The sequence below is a fragment of the Littorina saxatilis genome, linkage group LG14 (genome assembly GCF_037325665.1).
Source record: "Littorina saxatilis isolate snail1 linkage group LG14, US_GU_Lsax_2.0, whole genome shotgun sequence".
In the NCBI taxonomy this organism is placed as follows: domain Eukaryota; kingdom Metazoa; phylum Mollusca; class Gastropoda; order Littorinimorpha; family Littorinidae; genus Littorina; species Littorina saxatilis.
The window spans coordinates 2640201-2650168 of NC_090258.1; the positions used below are offsets into that span (position 1 = coordinate 2640201).

General features: G+C 36.3%; 1 long non-coding RNA gene across 1 annotated transcript in view; it reads right to left on the reverse strand.

The window, feature by feature from the left end:
- Positions 1-9681, reverse strand: part of LOC138946903 (uncharacterized) — a 16172-nt gene extending 6491 nt beyond the window's left edge. Inside the window, exon 1 of the long non-coding RNA XR_011449466.1 lies at positions 9549-9681. This is a non-coding gene — a long non-coding RNA (uncharacterized lncRNA). The remainder of the gene's footprint in view (positions 1-9548) is intronic.
- Positions 9682-9968: the final 287 nt, after the last annotated feature.

Genomic DNA, 9968 nt, shown 5'->3' on the forward strand with positions numbered 1-9968 from the left:
CAAGTTTTGACTAAATATTTTAACATCGAGGGGGAATCGAAACGAGGGTCGTGGTGTATGTGCGTGTGTCTGTGTGTGTGTCTGTGTGTGTGTCTGTGTGTGTGTGTGTGTGTGTGTGTGTGTGTGTGTGTGTGTGTAGAGCGATTCAGACTAAGCTACTGGACCGATCTTTATGAAATTTGACATGAGAGTTCCTGGGTATGAAATCCCCGAACGTTTTTTTCATTTTTTTGATAAATGTCTTTGATGACGTCATATCCGGCTTTTCGTGAAAGTTGAGGCGGCACTGTCACGCCCTCATTTTTCAACCAAACTGTTTTTTTTAACTCCCACCAAAGAGGTATAATACACTAACGAAAAATGGAAATTTTCTATTTACAGTGTAAATACATATATTTACAAGTCAATTTTTCTACTTAATATTTGAACCTCAAAAATTACGAACACTGATCCACTACAAGTTGTTTTTTCTAAAAATACTAAGGCCAAAAAAAAAATAGGTGTGGTTACGGTAACATAGCCAAAAAAAATAGGGTAGGTAGGTAGGCAATCACTTTTTTTTTTTTTAAACTTTTTTTTCTAATGTGTACAAATTAAACCTACTTGACAGGGAAATAAGTGTGCGACTCGGGCGCTTTCGCTTTCATTGCGTTTTTTGCACTCGTTTTTGTTGTTGTTTTTTTTGACAAATGTAATAAAAAGTTATAGGATCGGCCCCTAAAATTAGGGTAGGTCGGGTTACCGTAACCACACCTATTTTTTTTTTTAGGCCTAACACACATTTTCCCAATCAATATTACGTGATTTACAAAATTTCTAAATATTATATCCTGCATCTTAAACTTAACCCTTAATCCAGCCTTTTCCTCTATCCAGTTTTCTATCTTCGTCCAAAACAACTTTACCGGTATGCACTCATAAAAAAAATGTTCAACAAAATCAACTTCCGTACAACATATACAACATCTGTTATTCTCCCTGACTTGCATTTTACATAATAAAATATTTGTTGGATATATGTTATGTACAATTTTCCATTTCAATTCTCTTAACCTCACTTCTTTGGAAACATAGGCAAGGGTCCAAATTTCCTTATCTACTTGTACACCAAACTTCCTCAACCAAAAATTATATACACAAGGTTTTTCTACAGCAGTATCTACACTTTTCTTTTCTATCATTTTTCGTATTTGACTTATTTTTATCATATACAGGCTACCATCAAACAATTGCTTATCCATCTGGACAATAATATGTTTATTTTCAATCCAATTAATCCATACTTTGGGTAATGCGTTTATTAAGACACAAGTTGTTGTAAAAAGATGAGACATTTTGTAAATCACGTAATATTAATTGGGAAAATGTGTGCTGGTATTTTTAGAAAGACAACTTGTCGGGGATCAGTGTTTTTTTAATTTTTGAGTTTCAAATATTAAGTAGAAAATGTGATTTGTAAATATAAGGAATATTTCCATTGTAAAGAGCAAATGTCCATGTCTCGTGAGTGTAATATATATACACCTCTATGTTTGAGTTAAAAAGAAGAAAACAAGTCGCGTAAGGCGAAATTACTACATTTAGTCAAGCTGTGGAACTCACAGAATGAAACTGAACGTAGTCCGCCACTAGTGCAAAAGGCAGTGAAAGTGACGAGCCTGTTTGGCGCCGTAGCGATTGCGCTGTGCTTTACTGTACCTCTCTTTGTTTTAACTTTCTGAGCGTGTTTTTAATCCAAACATATCATATCTATATGTTTTTGGAATCAGGAACCGACAAGGAATAAGATGAAATAGTTTTTAAAACGATTTCGGAAATTTAATTTTGATCATAATTTTTATATTTTTAATTTTCAGAGATTGTTTTTAATCCAAATATAACATATGTATATGTTTTTGGAATCAGAAAATGACGAAAAATAAGATGAAATTGTTTTTGGATCGTTTAATAAAAAAATAATTTTAATTAGAAGTTTCCGATTTTTAATTACCAAACTCACTCATTAGTTTTTAAGCCACCAAGCTGAAATGCAATACCAAACCCCGGCCTTCGTCGAAGATTGCTTTGCCAAAATTTCAATCAATTTAATTGAAAAATTAGGGTGTGACAGTGCCGCCTCAACTTTTACAAAAAGCCGGAAATGACTCATCAAAAGTATTTATCGAAAAAAAAGGAAAAAAACGTCCAGGGATATCATACCCAGGAACTCTCATGTCAAATTTCATAAAGATCGGCCCAGTAGTTTAGTCTGAATCGCTCTACACACACACACAGACACACACACACACACACACACACACACACACACACACACACACACACACACACACACACACACACACACACACACACACACACATACACCACGACCCTCGTCTCGATTCCCCCCTCTATGTTAAAACATTTAGTCAAAACTTGACTAAATGTAAAAAGACCAATGAAGAAGGATGCTCACCGCCTATTTACAAGAAGAAAAAACAAGTCGCGTAAGGCGAAAATACAATATTTAGTCAAGTAGCTGTCGAACTCACAGAATGAAACTGAACGCAATGCCATTTTACTCGTAGCATCGTCAGGCCACCGCTCATGGCAAAGGCAGTGAAATTGACAAGAAGAGCGGGGTAGTAGTTGCGCTAAGAAGGATAGCACGCTTTTCTGTACCTCTCTTTGTTTTAACTTTCTGAGCGTGTTTTTAATCCAAACATATCATATCTATATGTTTTTGGAATCAGGAACCGACAAGGAATAAGATGAAAGTGTTTTTAAATTGATTTGGACAATTTAATTTTGATAATAATTTTTATATATTTAATTTTCAGAGCTTGTTTTTAATCCGAATATAACATATTTATATGTTTTTGCAATCAGCAAATGATGGAGAATAAGATAAACGTTAATTTGGATCGTTTTATAAATTTTTATTTTTTTTTACAATTTTCCGATTTTTAATGACCAAAGTCATTAATTAATTTTTAAGCCACCAAGCTGAAATGCAAAACCGAACCCCGGGCTTCGTCGAAAATTACTTGACCAAAATTTGAACCAATTTGGTTGAAAAATGAGGGCGTGACAGTGCCGCCTCAACTTTCACGAAAAGCCGGATATGACGTCATCAAAGACATTTATCAAAAAAATGAAAAAAATGTTCGGGGATTTCATACCCAGGAACTCTCATGTCAAATTTCATAAAGATCGGTCCAGTAGTTTAGTCTGAATCGCTCTACACACACACACACACAGACACAGACACACACACACACACGCACACACACACACACGCACATACACCACGACCCTCGTTTCGATTCCCCCTCGATGTTAAAATATTTAGTCAAAACTTGACTAAATATAAAAAGGAGAAGAAAAAAGAAAGGGTTGAAGCAGCCTGCATGCAACTGAGATCAAGAAAAAACAAGTCGCGTAAGGCGAAAATACAATATTTAGTCAAGTAGCTGTCGAACTCACAGAATGAAACTGAACGCAATGCCATTTTTCAGCAAGACCGTATACTCGTAGCATCGTCAGTCCACCGCTCATGGCAAAGGCAGTGAAATTGACAAGAAGAGCGGGGTAGTAGTTGCGCTAAGAAGGATAGCACGCTTTTCTGTACCTCTCTTTGTTTTAACTTTCTGAGCGTGTTTTTAATCCAAACATATCATATCTATATGTTTTTGGAATCAGGAACCGACAAGGAATAAGATGAAAGTGTTTTTAAATTGATTTGGACAATTTAATTTTGATAATAATTTTTATATATTTAATTTTCAGAGCTTGTTTTTAATCGGAATATAACATATCTATATATATGTTTTTGGAATCAGCAAATGATGGAGAATAACGTAAATTTGGATCGTTTTATAATTTTTTATTTTTTTTTACAATTTTCAGATTTTTAATGACCAAAGTCATTAATTAATTTTTAAGCCACCAAGCTGAAATGCAATACCGAAGTCCGGGCTTCGTCGAAGATTACTTGACCAAAATTTGAACCAATTTGGTTGAAAAATGAGGGCGTGACAGTGCCGCCTCAACTTTCACGAAAAGCCGGATATGACGTCATCAAAGACATTTATCAAAAAAATGAAAAAAAAAGTTCGGGGATTTCATACCCAGGAACTCTCATGTCAAATGTCATAAAGATCGGTGCAGTAGTTTAGTCTGAATCGCTCTACACACACACACACACACACACACACACACACGCACACACGCACATACACCACGACCCTCGTCTCGATTCCCCCTCGATGTTAAAATATTTAGTCAAAACTTGACTAAATATAATAAAAAACAAGTCGCGTAAGGCGAAAATACAATATTTAGTCAAGTACCTGTCGAACTCACAGAATGAAACTGAACGCAATGCCATTTTTCAGCAAGACCGTATACTCGTAGCATCGTCAGTCCACCGCTCATGGCAAAGGCAGTGAAATTGACAAGAAGAGCGGGGTAGTAGTTGCGCTAAGAAGGATAGCACGCTTTTCTGTACCTCTCTTTGTTTTAACTTTCTGAGCGTGTTTTTAATCCAAACATATCATATCTATATGTTTTTGGAATCAGGAACCGACAAGGAATAAGATGAAAGTGTTTTTAAATTGATTTGGACAATTTAATTTTGATAATAATTTTTATATATTTAATTTTCAGAGCTTGTTTTTAATCCGAATATAACATATCTATATGTTTTTGGAATCAGCAAATGATGGAGAATAACGTAAATTTGGATCGTTTTATAATTTTTTATTTTTTTTTACAATTTTCAGATTTTTAATGACCAAAGTCATTAATTAATTTTTAAGCCACCAAGCTGAAATGCAATACCGAAGTCCGGGCTTCGTCGAAGATTACTTGACCAAAATTTGAACCAATTTGGTTGAAAAATGAGGGCGTGACAGTGCCGCCTCAACTTTCACGAAAAGCCGGATATGACGTCATCAAAGACATTTATCAAAAAAATGAAAAAAAAAGTTCGGGGATTTCATATTCAGGAACTCTCATGTCAAATTTCATAAAGATCGGTCCAGTAGTTTAGTCTGAATCGCTCTACACACACACACAGACACACACACACACACACGCACACACGCACATACACCACGACCCTCGTTTCGATTCCCCCTCGATGTTAAAATATTTAGTCAAAACTTGACTAAATATAAAAACAAGTCGCGTAAGGCGAAAATACAATATTTAGTCAAGTACCTGTCGAACTCACAGAATGAAACTGAACGCAATGCCATTTTACTCGTAGCATCGTCAGGCCACCGCTCATGGCAAAGGCAGTGAAATTGACAAGAAGAGCGGGGTAGTAGTTGCGCTAAGAAGGATAGCACGCTTTTCTGTACCTCTCTTTGTTTTAACTTTCTGAGCGTGTTTTTAATCCAAACATATCATATCTATATGTTTTTGGAATCAGGAACCGACAAGGAATAAGATGAAAGTGTTTTTAAATTGATTTGGACAATTTAATTTTGATAATAATTTTTATATATTTAATTTTCAGAGCTTGTTTTTAATCCGAATATAACATATTTATATGTTTTTGCAATCAGCAAATGATGGAGAATAAGATAAACGTTAATTTGGATCGTTTTATAAATTTTTATTCTTTTTTACAATTTTCAGATTTTTAATGACCAAAGTCATTAATTAATTTTTAAGCCACCAAGCTGAAATGCAAAACCGAACCCCGGGCTTCGTCGAAGATTACTTGACCAAAATTTGAACCAATTTGGTTGAAAAATGAGGGCGTGACAGTGCCGCCTCAACTTTCACGAAAAGCCGGATATGACGTCATCAAAGACATTTATCAAAAAAATGAAAAAAATGTTCGGGGATTTCATACCCAGGAACTCTCATGTCAAATTTCATAAAGATCGGTCCAGTAGTTTAGTCTGAATCGCTCTACACACACACACACACAGACACAGAGACACACACACACACACACACACACACACACACGCACATACACCACGACCCTCGTTTCGATTCCCCCTCGATGTTAAAATATTTAGTCAAAATTTGACTAAATATAAAAAAAGAAAAAAAAAGATTCAAAAATTTACAAAGTTTTTCATCTTTTTACAACAACTTGTGTCTTGATACCCAAATATTATATCCTGCATTATAAACTTAACCCTCAATCCAATCTGTTCCTCTATCCAATTTTCTATCTTCGTCCAAAACATCTTTACCGGTATTAACAGCTATTGTGTTTTCAGCGTAGCAATAGGGTCCGATATTTAGACGAGACATGTATAATGCCGACGAATCAAAGACGAGTCGCATTATACTTGTTCGAGTCTAAATATCGGACCCTATTGCTACGCTGAAAACACAATGGCGATTATATAGCTGTTCTGACCTTAATTTGTTGTTCCAAACTTACAAAATGACAGTTTTTGCGTCGATGCGTTGATTTCAGGGATTGATAGCAGACGCCGTTTCTTATGCGCATTAGTTTTGCGCAGGCGCCACACTGACTTTCGAAAAAAAATCGATTTGACAACACAGCTGTTAAACAGCTTTTTCTTAGTTCATTCGAATACAACAAAAATAATTTTGAGGTTTTTTTAATTTTGAACAAGACTACTTATGAAGAAGACCAAAACACAACATAAACGGAAAACTAGGATGCAACAAGGGGAGGAGAAGAGAACAGTTAATCGCAAGCAGACGGCAGCGAAGTTTTCAGTTTGGGTGAATGGCATTTGTCTCGTCATGAAGCGAATTTTTCAACCTGTTATAAACGACTACATGAATGTTAGTGCCATGGGTTGTACATCAATACTTCAGAGGGGAAGTGGGGTATTCAGTGTGGAGGTACGAGATAAGAAAAGCCGAATAATAATAATAATAATAAATGAGCATGTATTTTGCGCAACATCATAACTTTTCAATTATGCTCTTTGCGCTTGACACATTTAAATCAAAACACATTTATACAAGCATTTACATCTACATTCATAGTCAGCAATGCTTAATTAAAAGCATACACCATCAAACATACATTACAAAAGACTCTTCCACTAACTAAGTAATAAAAACATGAATAAAATAGGTAGTGAAAACAAGAAGGCGAAAGTTTGGGTCAGTCGGCAACTGACACCGGCACACACAAACGGCTGTTCCGTTTTACTCCCCTGTTTGTACTACATATTTCGACTTTGGGCATTTTGTGGTATTTAGGGACAGAAAATAATTGATTTAGTTCTGTTTCATCGGGAAGTTAGCAGAAAAGGGTATGCTATCGACATTTGTGTGTGGTACAGATGGGTAAACCGGAACCATGCGTCTTTGTTATTGCCAATATGCTTTTGGATATTGGCAAACATGGCCGACTTCCGTAGCATTATGCTTTGATGATCGGAAGAGACCATCCAATCACAGCCCCCGAATTCCCCCACGTGTCCATCAGAATAGCTATAGTACACTCATAAAAAGAAAATCAACTTCCGTACAACATATACAACATCTGTTATTCTCTCTGACTTGCATTTTACATAATAAAATATTTGTTGGATAAATCTTATGGAAAATTTTCCATTGCAATTCTCTTAACCTCACTTCTTTAGAAACATAGGCAAGGGTCCAAATGTCCTTATCTACTTCCAAACTTCCTCAACCAAAAATTATATACATGTAACCGAGTGCCAAATGTACTTTACCCTGATCATGGGGTCAAATAATACTGAGTGCCCCTTTCTCACCAAGCTCAAACACTCAAAACAACTGACACAAGTTAAATTACCAGGTTCTTTATTTCCATAAGATGATGAGGGGAATGTGTTGGAAAGCGGGGGTTTACCTTCGAATACAAAACTTCCAATGTATTACTCTCTAGAACTAGAACAACCCAAAATAACACTCTAAATTATTTACTCTAAAGCTATGCTTTAGATTCCAACTCTAAAACTATTCTTTAAAACAATACTTTAAATCCTTCCTCCAAACTACACTCCAAAACTCTACTCTAAATCCTCACTCTCAACTTAGTCAAAAAAATCAACAAAAAACACAATAAAACTCTAATCTAAAACAAATGAAATCTAACTGCACCCCTCTAACGAAACCCCGTCTACTGAAATCCAACTGAAATCTAACTAAACCCCTCTAAAGAAACCTAACTGAATCTAACTACATCACAACTCATCTTCAACAGAGGCAGTTTCATGGTTCACTTTACAAAGAATTGTTCGCCATTTGCCAGATAAACAATAATGATAATCTTTACATCTGATCTCTCTTGAGCATACATCAGAACAAAATGTTGACAATCTTTACGACTTATCAAAACATCTGATCTCTCTTGAGCATACATCAGAACAAAATGCTGACAACCTTTACGATCTATCAATGCATGTCCTCTCTTTGTATCCCAACTGTACTTGGCAACACAATCTTCTCATCAAACTCTAACAAAATGACCACTTGCCTAGGCAATGAAAAACTGGAAGTCCTTAAAACTCACCCAGAATATTAAACCTTTAGTCAAAAATCAGCAGCAACTCAATGTCACACTCATCACAATTATACTAATCAACAGGAGTATTCATAGGCAACCATACAGTCCTTCAGAATCTATTTCAAAAATCCACTAATATTAACTCCAAAAAACAGAACACTGTATTCCACTACAGGTACTGTCTGCTCCAGGCTGGCTCCAGTTAAAAATAACTGGCAGGAACCACTCCCCTCCCGCCTATTTACCCTTTCCTCCCCCATTTCCCTCCTACCCCTTCCATCCACAGTGGCGCCTAAAATACGGCCAGACCACTCTTTCTTTGTCTATAGCAGCTAGCCTGGCCCGCTCTGTTAGCTGTGTTGATAAGGATTTGTATGCGGCGAGCAGCGCTCTAGAGAGATAATCCCCAAGTACATATACACACACACACACACACACACACACACACACACACACACACGCACGAACACACACAACAAAATGGGGAAAAAATCGGGGGATATTATACACAGGAACTCTTATGTCAAATTTCATAAAGATCGGTCCAGTAGTTTACTCTCAATCGCTCAACACACACACACACACGCACAGACACACACACAGACAATTTACCCGATGCTCCCCAGCATGTCGTAAGAGGCGACTAACGGATTCTGTTTCTCCTTGTACCCTTGTTAAGTGTTTCTTGTATAGAATATAGTCAATTTTTGTAAAGATTTTAGTCAAGCAGTATATATGTAAGAAATGTTTTTGTACTGGAAACTTGCATTCTCCCAGTAAGGTAATATATTGTACTACGTTGCAAGCCCCTGGAGCAAATTTGTTATTAGTGCTTTTGTGAACAAGAAACAATTGACAAGTGGCTCTATCCCATCTCCCCCCTTCCCCCGTCGCGATATAACCTTCGTGGTTGAAAACGACGTTAAACACCAAATAAAGAAAGAACATCACGTTTTAAAAAAAAACCCATGTAAACACTGATTGTTAGTACACATACACATATATTTTGCAAAGTTCAAAAAGCATCAAAGAAACCAATTTAAATTTGTTTACGTCAAGTTGAAACAAATTGAATACATACTGCAAATGTTCACGAAGAATAGTTCGTCACAGAGCGTCCTGTTTCAGAAATTGTATGAGTAAAATACACCAAAAGACATATATATATATATAGATCCGGACGATAATCTGGCTTTAATATTTCTTGCATTGTTCGCTACAGCTGTTACATGTTCTTACTTACCTCAGTAAGCTTCTGGATCAGACAAGAAGAAAGGCAAAAGGTCAACCAAGGGGTAGCAGTTTGTTTTGATAATTGTTTAACACGTAGTCAATATTTCACGCTAACACACACACACACACACACACACGCACACACACACACATACACACACGCACACACACACACACACACACACACACACACACACACACATACGTGTCTGAGGGGGGATATCTGGACATTTGCCGCAAAGAAATATGTGTTATATCTGGACTTGTT